We start from the raw sequence: 11,286 nt of genomic DNA, 5'->3' as shown, positions 1-11,286 counted from the left end.
CCCCCCCTTTATCACTTCCCGGGCCTGCTTCCGCGCCCCTCCGCCCGCTCCCCATTGGCCGTGCGGCTTCAAGAGGCGGGCTCAGGCCGAAGGGGACGCTATCGAATTGGGCGGGGATCCAAGTAGGCGGGGCTTGAGCGTCTGCCTCAAACTCGCGCCCCGCGGCCGCCGCGGACGAGGGATGGGGTCTGGGCTCGCGGATTGGCTGTGGGGAGGATACGCTAGCACTGTCTCCCCGTCTCTATCCGGCGGCACGTGTAGGCTGCGCGGGAAGGAGCGGGCAACGATTGGCTGCCAGCGAGCCCCGCTATTGGGCAGCTGCGAGCCTCGTTCCGGCATGTGGGGGCGGGACCGAACCAGGGCCGAATCCAGGCGGGGCGGCCAGGAGGGGGCAGCGCCGGGCCAAGGGCAGTCTCCGTTCGCGCGGCTCCTCAGCGGCGGGGAGTGAGACGGAAGCACCACTAGGAAGCCGCCGCCCCGCGCCGAGGCATACAGTAATCTTCGTATTTGTACAATAATTTCAACCCTTGCACGGTATAGGATCAATAATAGTAGAAGCGTTCAGAAAACAGGATTTTTTTTTGAGGCAGTTAATTGATGCGGCATATGCAAAACCCAAGCCGCTCTCAAAGAATCTTAACTTGCTTTTGCATTTGCTGTCACCTCTTTTTTTATTCTTGCCCTGAAATAAACGCTTCCACTTCGAGACCCAGTTCTCACTCACTCACTGGGAGTTACACTGAGCAATACAGAGTAAATAAAAACACTTATTTGTATGTGTTTTCAGTTTATGATAGTTTTTCAGTAAATACGGTAATTTTGAGCTTCCAATAACACTGTCATTTCATATTTAAGACCTGGCAAGGCTGGCTCCAGGTGTGTATCCAGCAGCCACTTGCCGCTCGGGCACCCGGGGTCAGTGCCATTGTGCTCAGTGTGGGATGCACGTCCCGCTGCAGCCGCACTGTAGCCTGCCTTGTCTGGTGGGAAGAGGCGGGGGGCCTGCACCATTGGCAATGTGTAGGGGGTGCACGCGGGTGCATGTGCACCCCTGAGCGTGTTGGTGCACCCCCTACAAAAAGGCACTGCAGACACTGCCAGCGGTGCCTGTGGGTGGTCGTTGCTCATCACTTCTCCCCTCCCCCTCGCGGCTGACACTGCCAGTGGCGTCTGCGAGTGGTTGCCAACCACTGGTTGGTGCTCGCCACCCCCTCCCCCTGCCGCTGACAGCGCCGTGGCCACCTGCGGAAGCTCCCTGCTTGTCACAACCACGCTCCTACCACCAACAGTGCTGCCACTGCCTGCGGGAGCTTGCCGTGCCCCTTGCAGCCTCCAGGGGTGTGTGGCATTCGTGGGCTGCAAATTGGTGATGGCAATGCCCAGTGCTGCAGCCCAGCCCTGGCCCCTTTTGGCTCAGCCGTGTGGCAGAAGTCACGGTCAGGCAACAGGAGCAATTGGCTCCTTCCTTAAACTCCTCTTAAATGAGCTTGGCTTCATGCACATGTGGCACCAGCCGATGGCCTCCACAGCTGCCAGCCTGGCTGAACCCAGGGCTGTAACAGCAGCCCTGGGCGGGAACACAGGTGTTTGTGGAAGCTAGTGCGACAGAGGAGCCGCTGAAACAAACTAAGCAAAGTCAAACCATTTGCAATTTTTTTTCCCAATCAACTTTTGCTGCCAGCTGACATGTAGGAGTTGTCTAGCTGCCAATGTCCAACTAACCAAATGGCAGGACTGGGGTGCTGGAGCTGTGCCAGTCCAGGGTATGTAAAAGAAATGAGGATTATGTTTTGTGATAGCTTTTATTGGACTAAATTATGTAAAATCGTAGTCATGGAGAAGTGGGGCTGGAAGGGACTGCCAGAAGTCATCTAGTCCAGCCCGCTGCATGAGGCAGGATCATCCCTATCCCAACCATCCCATACAACCATAATCTAAATTCTATATAAGACAACCATCAACCCTGCCACAACATGAACCCAGCACCCTAGCCTGACACAGGTAAAGCAGGGGAACCACAGCAGCCAATGTCCTGCTTCTATAAAATGTCAGTATGTGCTTAAGAGACCCCGGGTAGAGGGCCATGTCCCCCCACTAAGGACAAAGGCAGAAACCCCCCCCAATTTGTTCCTTTATCTGACCATGGGCTAAAATTCCTTTCTGAAACCAAAGATGCTGACTAGATTTGAGTGGAGGAGCAAAATCCTCTAGCCAGGAACCTCTGGTTTGGTCCCAGCAGGACCATTGGCCAGGGCTGGATTAACGCATAGGCAAACTAGGCACATGCCTAGGGCCCTGAGCTGCATGGGGTCCCAGTCCTTTGCTCTGCATTGGCGATGCGAATGGCCTGTCTGCCTCTCTTCCCTTCCTTTCCCTTTCCCTCTGCCAGCCTGGCTGCAGTGGTGGCTGCTTCCTAGCGGTGGCTGCAAGCCCCACTCCCCGCAGGCGGCAGCGTCGGGGTGGGAAGGGGGGTCTTGACTGGCCCGGGGTCCATGAGTTTGTTTGCCTAGGGCCCACTAAAGGGGTAATTTGGCCCTGGCATTGGCACATCCCAGTTGAAGTCCCAGCCTTTGGCTGTAGCCAACACCCAGTGCCTCTGGAAGGCTTAAAAACACCCTGACACATGTAGCAGAAAAGGTGGTGCAGGGGACAATCAGCAAAGACCAGAAGCCTGGCAAATACCCATGGTAGAACATAGGCATAGCTACACCTAGATCATCCCCAAGCAGCGGCTGTCCAACCCCTTCTTGAACACATCCAGTGATGGGGAGTCCACAACTTCCCTGGGCATCTACTCTACTGCCTCACTGTTCTAACAGTGAAGAAGTTTTTTCCAGATATCCAATCTACACTGACTTTGCTGCAACTTCAAGCTATTGGTCTGCATCCTCCTCTCTGCAGCAAGGGATAAAAGGTGTTTTCCTTGTCCTACAAGGCAGCCCTTCAAGTATTTTAAGACGGCTATGTCCCCTCTTAAGGGCCTGTGGTGCCTCTAGTGGGCGGGGTGAGTACCGTACCGTCCCCCTTTACCGGAGCTCCCCGCAACTCTCCTGCCATGACTTGTTGTGAAAGGAGGAGATTCAGTGGTATTCCTCTTCTCGGGTGACCCGGTGACAGAGGTACTCAACATTTGCACCGTGGTGTTCCTCGGGGCTCTGCCTCCCCTACATCCTATCCCCTCACTGACTGCTTTGGGTGTTAGTATCATTGTTTCCACCATTCCCTGTGAACCCCTTTTACTAGGGGGGGTTCGGTTTCAGCTTTGGTGCCATTCAGTTGCCAGGATGTCAAGGCATCTGGAGCCCCAGACCCTGATGCCAGAGGGCTGGGCTCCTGTTATCTCTCTTGTCTCTCTCTCTCCTTGAGAGAGAGAGAGGCACTCTTATGAATTCCTGAATGCAGGTGGGCAGGGACCAATCATCCCCCTGCCTAATGCAGAGACGCTGCTCCCCCTGCTCCAGGTACAGGTGCAGCGCCTGTGGCAACACTCCTGCCAGCCACTGGAGTCTCTGCCTGCCCGACGTGCTCCCTGCTGGCTTTCTCCTTCTCTCCACCCCACCTGCCAGCTTCCATGAACTTCCCACAGCCCAGGGTTTCCCCGCCTTGGGAACAGCTGTTTAAAGAGCCAGTGTAATGCCAGCTCGCGCGGCTGTGGCTCCAGTTCCAGCTCTGGCTGCGCTAAGAAAGGTGAGTTCCCTGAGGTGGGGGGGGGGGTCTGTGTGTTCCCCGTGGGGGCTCTTGGGGTTTTCCCCAGCCCCCTTGATACCTGGGGGGCTTCTTGTCACCACAGGGCCTTTCTGGAAATTGAACATGACTAGCTCTTTCAGCCTCTCCTCTTATGACTGGCCTTCCAAGCCTTGATCATCTTTGTTGCCTCTGCACCATCTCTAACTTTGCCATATCCTTTCTAAAATGTGGAGCCCAAATCAGCTCCAGTGTAACCCCTCTGGGTTGTGAGGGGTCAGCAGAGAGAGGTTGGGCTACTCAAAGTCCAGGAAAACCAGAGCCCTGGAGTGGAATTGAACTATGTTTCCCAATCTGCTTTGGGAACTGGCAGGATGATGCAAGAATACTACCAATGGGAGGAGTAATGCGCAGGGCTTACCAAAAGCCCATGAAAATGAGAATATGGGGAGGGGTTGCAGGAAGGGTGGGGAGGAGAAAGGAGCTGAAAAAAGGGAGGCATTTTTCCCCAGGGCTGGGATGGACTGAGAAAAAGAGAGGAGTTACTCCCTGACTTGAGAAAGAGGCTCCAGGGAGATTGTGGAGGAGTCTGATCTGATTGCAGCTGGGAGAAGGAATGACTTCCCCACAGAGGAGACCTGAATGGAGACAGAAATTGATCGTGGCTATAGATCTGTACCTGAGTAGGCGCATCTACTTGTGCACATTTACTGCCTAGTAACCGAAATTACCAAATAGTACAGGCGCACATCTACACGTGTATGCCCGTACTGCACAGTAAATATGGTGACTTTCAACAACTTGAATGTAAATTTGATACCTGCATCATACAGGTATAAAATTTACACCCTATTAGTTACTGTGGAGTAACACGTGTAAACGCCTTACTGCACAGTAACACTTTGAGCGTGGACTGACTTGGGACTAAGTTTAGCACAAAGCATTTAATGTACTTTAACAGCTGCACATGTAGATGCTGGCTAATTCTTGCTAATTCCTCAGTAAATTTAAGCTGGCGTAAATGCACATGTAGATATACCCAGCAAGTTGTTCTTAAAAGACTGCAGACATCAGTGTGGTCTATATGACCATGGAGGGGTGAAAGTCCTTGTGCTGTCATGCTGCTTGGGACAGTTGGGGCTGTGCACTGGGTGAAGATTCTCAACCCGAAGGGTCCTTGTGGGACTGTTTGGGGTTGAGGTTTAAAGTTACACAGTGAAAAGGGGTGATTTTGTTACCTGGTTTCCATGCTGGGTTGGGTGAGTTACACTATGAATTGCTGTTTAGTTATACCTATGGGTATGACTAAATCAGACTTGTTTGTACTCTCCTGTTAAACTGATGTATTGTTGGGGGAAACTGAGTCACTGCAACCACATACCTGCACCTCCTCCAGAGAGGTGTTATACTTGGTGGCCCATATGGGTAGCTGGCTGGTGAAACCCCATGAAATTGTGCCTTCTTATCAGCCATGGACATGAAACAGCTGTGGCATTGGTGCAGAGCTTATGTTTGCCCAGAGAGTCCTAGTGACTGGGCTTTGGTGGGCACAGAGGACAGTGAGATACAGGCAGGGCTGCAGAGCACTCTGGGCTATGTAATAACAAGGACACTGCTCAGTTCACTGTTCTGTGTCAGGATGAAGAAGACATTAATTGTGGCACCACAACTGTAACCGTAAAGGGTCATTTGTGGACCCTTGTCTATAAGGGGATGAGCCCCTCACTTGACACACCACAAGCCACTCCTGACAGCACCCTCTCCCAGCCAGAGATGATAGCACAGGCAATACAAAACATTTTACCTACTAACAGACAATGTTGTGTACATCCTGGAAGCTCTAGAGCGGGGGTCAGCAACCCCTGGCACATGTGCCGAGCATGGCATGTGAGGCCATTTTCCTTGGCACGTGTTGGGGATGGGGTGGGGAGGCAGCAGCTGTTTGCAACCTCCTGGCTACAGCCGGCTACAGCTCTGGGTAGCTGCTGCCAGCAGGGAGCCCAGGCTGCTCCCAGCAGGTGGCTGGGAGGCTGCAAGCCCTGCTGCAAGCAGCCCAGGCACCATAGCTGGCAGCAGCTACCCCAGAGCCTGGGCCAGCTGCAGTTGAGAGGCTACAAACAACTGCTGCCTCCCCGCCCTGGCCCTGGCCCTGGCCCTGGCCCAGCCCTCACGGGTGCAGTGCTGGCACCTGCTGCCATCCCGGAGTCCAGGGCCAGGAGACAGCCAGGGCTGGGGCAGGCAGCAGCTGTTTGCAACCTCCCAGCTGCAGCCAGCCAAGGTTCGAGGTAACTGCTGATAGCCACAGAGTCTGGGCTACTCCCAGCAGCTGGCTGGGAGGATGGAAGTCCTGCTGCAAGCAGCCCAGACTCCGAAGCTATTAGCAGCTACCCAGAACCTGGGCCAGCTGCAGCCAGGAGGCTACAAACAGCTGCTGCCTCCTGGCTCCAGCTGCCTCCCAGCCCAAGATCCAGCCCTGGGCTCCAGGGAGGCAGCAGATACTGGCGATGCTCCCTGATGTGCTGCCCTCACTGCCACTTCTGCAGAGCAGCGTGTGAAACCCAACACAGCAGGGCACGGCAGGGAGTGCAGAAAGCTGCCTGCCACTAAGAGCTCCTTACTGCCCTCGCCACACTTCCCCTGCAGGCGAGGGTAGCAGCGAGAGACACAACCCTGTGTGCTGCCCACGCTGCTCCCATGCACGCAGGGGAAGTGTGACCCGGGCAGTATGGAGCTTGCAGCTGCAGGCAGCTTCCCTGTGAGGCCCCTCTGTGTGCTGCCACTCTGGGTTGCACATGCTGCGCTCTGGAGGGCCCAGGGGAGGGCAGTAGGGCTGGGAGTACAGTGTGTGCAAGGGCAGCACAGTGGGAAGCATCTGCTGCTGTAAGGGCAGCACAGCAGGGAGTATCTGCTGCCTCCCCAGTACCTGGGGCCAGCTCTGGGGCTGGGAGGCAGCTAGGGCCAGGGCCAAGGCCAGGGCCAGGGCAGGGAGGCAACAGCTGTTTGCAGCCTCCCAGCTGCAGCCCGTCCAGGTTCTGGGTAGCTGCTGATAGCCATGGAGCCCAGGCTGCGGGGCAGGGGCTTTGGGTGGGGGGCAAAGGGCAGCAAGGCTGGGGAGCAGGGGCTTTGGGTGAGGGGCAAGGGGCAGAAGGGCTGGGGAGCAGGGGCTTTGGGTGGGAGGCAAGGGGCACAAGCGGGGCATCCTGCCATGTATCCCCTGCCCTTGTTTTGTTTTTCTGGCATGCCAGCACTCCAGCACCTTCCAAGGTAGGCATTGTGGGTTTTTTCAGCACACTGTCCAAAAAACATTGCCTACCCCTGCCCTTAATGATGTCTTTGACAGCACAGCATCAGGGGAGGAGCTCTATGCCAAATTCTGTGCCACAAGACAAGGCAAGGAAGAAATGCTTTCCTTTTACCTCTTGCACATAGAGGAGCTGTTGCAACTGGTGGTACAGAAGAGAGGGGTGTCATCTGAGAGGACGGACCTGGTATGTCTCAAACAAGTGATCAAGGGAGCATACCCAAGTCATTTGGTCCCTCTGCACTTCTTTGAGGGAAAGATTGAATGCTTTTCCATTGTATCCCCAATTACTCCGCAAGGTCTGTGAGGAGGAATATCGTACCTGCCAGGAAAAGCCTATTGGGTTAAGGGAACTCGGAGGCTAGGGGCAGAAGTTAGACATAAACTGGTTTAAGTGATCAGAAACTAGTTTAAAACTGTAACAGAACAGAAGTTTAGTGCACATAAGCCAGTTTCAAAATGGCTGAAACTGGTTTAAGATAAACCTGGTGGAATGTAGTATCAGACTTAACTGATTTAGGTCAAATTGGTTTATGAAACTTCTGTCCCAGACCCCTTCCTGGTTTCCTGGTTCAAGTTAAATCAGAGTCCCCCAGCGTGCTTTGCAGCCTAGGCAGGGCTGTGCTGTCTGCTCCAGAGAGCAGGGCTGGCTCTGCTCCTCTGCTCCCTAGCCGGCTGGGGACTGGGACCAGGGAGGGGAATGAAACACCCCATCCCCTGTTCAAACTTACGGCTGGCTGCAACTGTGGACTACATATCCCATAGGAACCTGAAAACAGGAAGTGGAAGTTTTGAGCAACCCTGTAGAGTCCTGCTGCTATAATTCTAGACTGCAAATCCCAGAGACTTTGGGGCCAGCAGGAAGAGGAAATGAACACACAGCCCATGCTGGCTACGTGCCAGAGAGCCATGCTCTAGTGCCCCCTGGCTTCTGGCCCGAGCCACTGCAGGCATGTGCCTACATTTCTTGAATCAAAGGTAAATGTCTGTCTCCTTGTTTTTCAGTTTAATCTCTGCAGTTTAGGCTAATCTGCAAAGACTGAATTCAGCCTTGGGTTTTTGGACTGTACTTAGCCAGAACGGCTAGTTGGGCTGCTGTAATACAGAGAGCCCACCACTCAACCCGACTCAAGATTCTGCCCGGCAGTTGCAACAGCAAGTAGCAGCTTTGTTGCTGAAATTGGATGCACCTCATCCATCCCAAAGGGCAGAAAGAGCTGCACCATCTTGAGACTGAGTGGCAATCATCCAGGCTGGGGTTCAATAGACAAGTCATTTGTCACAACTGTGAGAAGGTCCCACCTCTTTCGAGTCTATAAGAATGCCCCAAATGCACGTCTGGTATAATCAGCAGCTTGTGGCAGGAAACAAAAATGGGTCATGGTAATAGAGCTGCCTGAGTCCTGTGTTATGAAGAGCTCCACTAGCACTATACTGGAAGCCCTGCCTTGGATTAGCTGCCCATCCAGTTCAGTAGGTCCCCCCCCAGTGCGCATGGTGGTCAATGGGGTATCGGGTGAAGCCTTGCTGGATAGTGGCTTGCAGGTGACCTTGATTTATTCCTCCTTGTGGCTGGAAGTGCTGGAGACAGAACCCGATGCTCTCGGTGGAGGGCTCAGGGGCCCCGGCCCTGCAGAAAACTTACTGGGGAGGCAGACCAGGAACAGGAAAGAGCCACACAGAGCAAGGGGTTGGACTAGATGACCTCCTGAGGTCCCTTCCAACGCTAATTTTCTATGATTCTACTGGCCCACAAAATCTGCAACTACAAATTCTGGTGCAGTTTGGCACTTTGGCATGACATACTTATTAGGGCTGTGTGAAACAGCACCGTCCCATTTCGCTGTGAGTTTTAACGGTTCAGTAGAACAGTGTTTTGTATCAAATTTAATTTTGAGTCAAAACAGCTATTCTGTTCCGTTCTGTTGAAACAGAAAGGCTGTTTTGATGCTGTTTTCAGTTTAGCTGGGGATGGGAAGTCAGCCCAGCTGGGCTAACATCCCATCCCCAGTGCTAGATTGCACCAGGGGCAGGTGGCAGCCCATCTGAGCTGCCTCCCACCCCTGGTGCGGTATAGCGCAGGGGACGGGAAAGCAGCCCAGCTGGGCTGCCTCATCGCCCTCTGCCAGATCTTGGGCTGGGGATGGAAAGTAAGCCCAGCTGGACTGACTTCCCATCCCCAGCCTATGGTTGAAACTTTTCGACCAGCTTCGTTTTGTTTCAAGGCTATTTTGATGACCTTTGATTCGTTCTGATTTTGCTGTTTCGACCTCGAAATTGGTTGAAGTGGTGTTGGAATGAGACAGCCAGCGAAATTTAGCACAGCCCTAATACTTAGGTCAACATTTTAAATAAAATGTTTCAAGACATAGAATTGGATACCAAGCAAATAATATATCAGCTAAAAGCCTCAAAAGTTTTTCTTTTAAACTACTGTACTGTTCTGATAAGGGATTTGCAAGTGGCCTGAGTTATGCTAAGGAACTAATTGATAGTCTGGAAATTAAAACAAGTTTCCCACAAAAACAGTAACAACAGAAAAAACAATGCTTGATTATGAGGCCAGAGATGAATCATTAACTATTTCAGGAAAGATCCATAAATTATTTTTTTCTATTAGATTTTGGATACTGTCATACAATCACTTGCAGAAAGATATAACTGGAAGAATATCAAAAGCTATTGGTGCTTTTTCTGCATATGTCCAAAATGTTGAATTAGTTCTGCAAAGAATTAGAACAGCAATTCATCATTTTAAGCAAAGCATTAGAAAGTGAACAGGCAGCTGAAGAGACTTCAAATCCTGGATCTTTGCAATTAACTTAATGCTTTTCTTTTTTCCCCAGCATAATATTAATACTCAGGAGTCTATTAACCTTACCAGTATCTGCCACAAGTGGAGAATGCAGTTTTTCAAAGCATAAGCATCTAAGGACATATTTGCTTCCTATGACAGCTGTCTTTGTGGGTTGGTTTTAATACCAAATGACAGCTAAATTGCAGAGTTATTGGTCTGAAAGGTGCCACCCATGAGTTCCTGTGTATAAAGCAAGAAAAACAAATTCGCTAAAGACACTAGCTGGTAGCCCTAATCAGGGGTGGGCAATTATTTCGCCTGGAGGGCCGCTTACCGAGTTTAGACAAGCTGTCGAGGGATGCATGCGTAGTCCTGCCCCTTGAGAGGTGCCCCGCCCCTGGTTGTCACCTTGTGACTGGAAGTCCCATGCCCTAACCCCTGACCTTTACTACCAGAAGTCACTCCCCTTGCCACCAGAAGTACTCCTTTCAGTATGGGGTTTGGCCATCTTGGAACCAAAAAAATAACATTATATTCTAAAAAGCTAATATCTAAAACATTCATTAATTTCATCTTAAAAAATATTGTTGTCCTGTTTGTGTAGTGTACATAGAGGCAATTGTATATAATAGCTTAAAATGAAGTCTTACTCTTGTATATTATGGGGGGGGTGGGTATAGGTTTGGTGGGGGGGCTGTAGGCATGTGGGGTGTGGGGGAAGATGTAGGTGTGTCTGTAGAAGGTAGATAAGTGTGTGGGGTGTGGGTGTGGGATGAGGGAGTATGTGGATGTGTGTGTGGATATGTGGGATGTAGGTGAGTATGGGGTTTGTGGGGAGCTGTGTGAGGAGGGAGAGTGGCTGGGGTGTGTGAAGGGGTGTGGGTGTGGGGGAGTCTTTGTGTATGGCAGTGCAAGGGGGGTTGTGGGTGTATGTGTATGGTGGAGTATGCATGTGGGACTCACTCTACAAACATGCACACCCACCCTCTGGGTATCAGCGCGGGCCCCATCCTGGAAATGCAGCTAGGAGCCAAGTGGTGCTGGAGCAGGGCAGAGGTATGAAGCAGGGAAATAGGTGGGGGTGGGGCAGGGCTGAGAGGCGTCCTGCTGCCAGCTCTCCCTATGTCCTCCTGCTCCTGGCTCCTGTCATCTTTGACAGGCAGACAGGAACAGATAAATATTAATTTTCTAAATTTTTTAGGGGCTCTGCAGGCCGGAAAGAATGGCCTGGTGTGCTGGATGCAGCCCATGGGCTGTATTTTGCACATCCCTGCCTTAAATCTATATGAAAAAAAGCTTTAAAAGGATAGTATTTTGATTTTCACGTTCTTTGTTTTGTTTTGTTTTAAACCTGCAATACTAATAATAAACCAGAGTGATGTATCTAATACTTAGAAAGTTATTGGGGAATTAATAAATTAATGGGCGAAAAAGGCAAAATGTTGTCTTTCCTCCCTTAAAAAGTAGATTATAGGTAGCACAGCTTGTTAATTTGATTACTATT

Source organism: Alligator mississippiensis, chromosome 8, assembly GCF_030867095.1.
Source record: "Alligator mississippiensis isolate rAllMis1 chromosome 8, rAllMis1, whole genome shotgun sequence".
NCBI classification, from domain to species: Eukaryota; Metazoa; Chordata; order Crocodylia; family Alligatoridae; genus Alligator; species Alligator mississippiensis.
The sequence above is the reverse complement of the archived record's forward strand: the minus strand, read 5'-3'. Positions refer to the sequence as shown.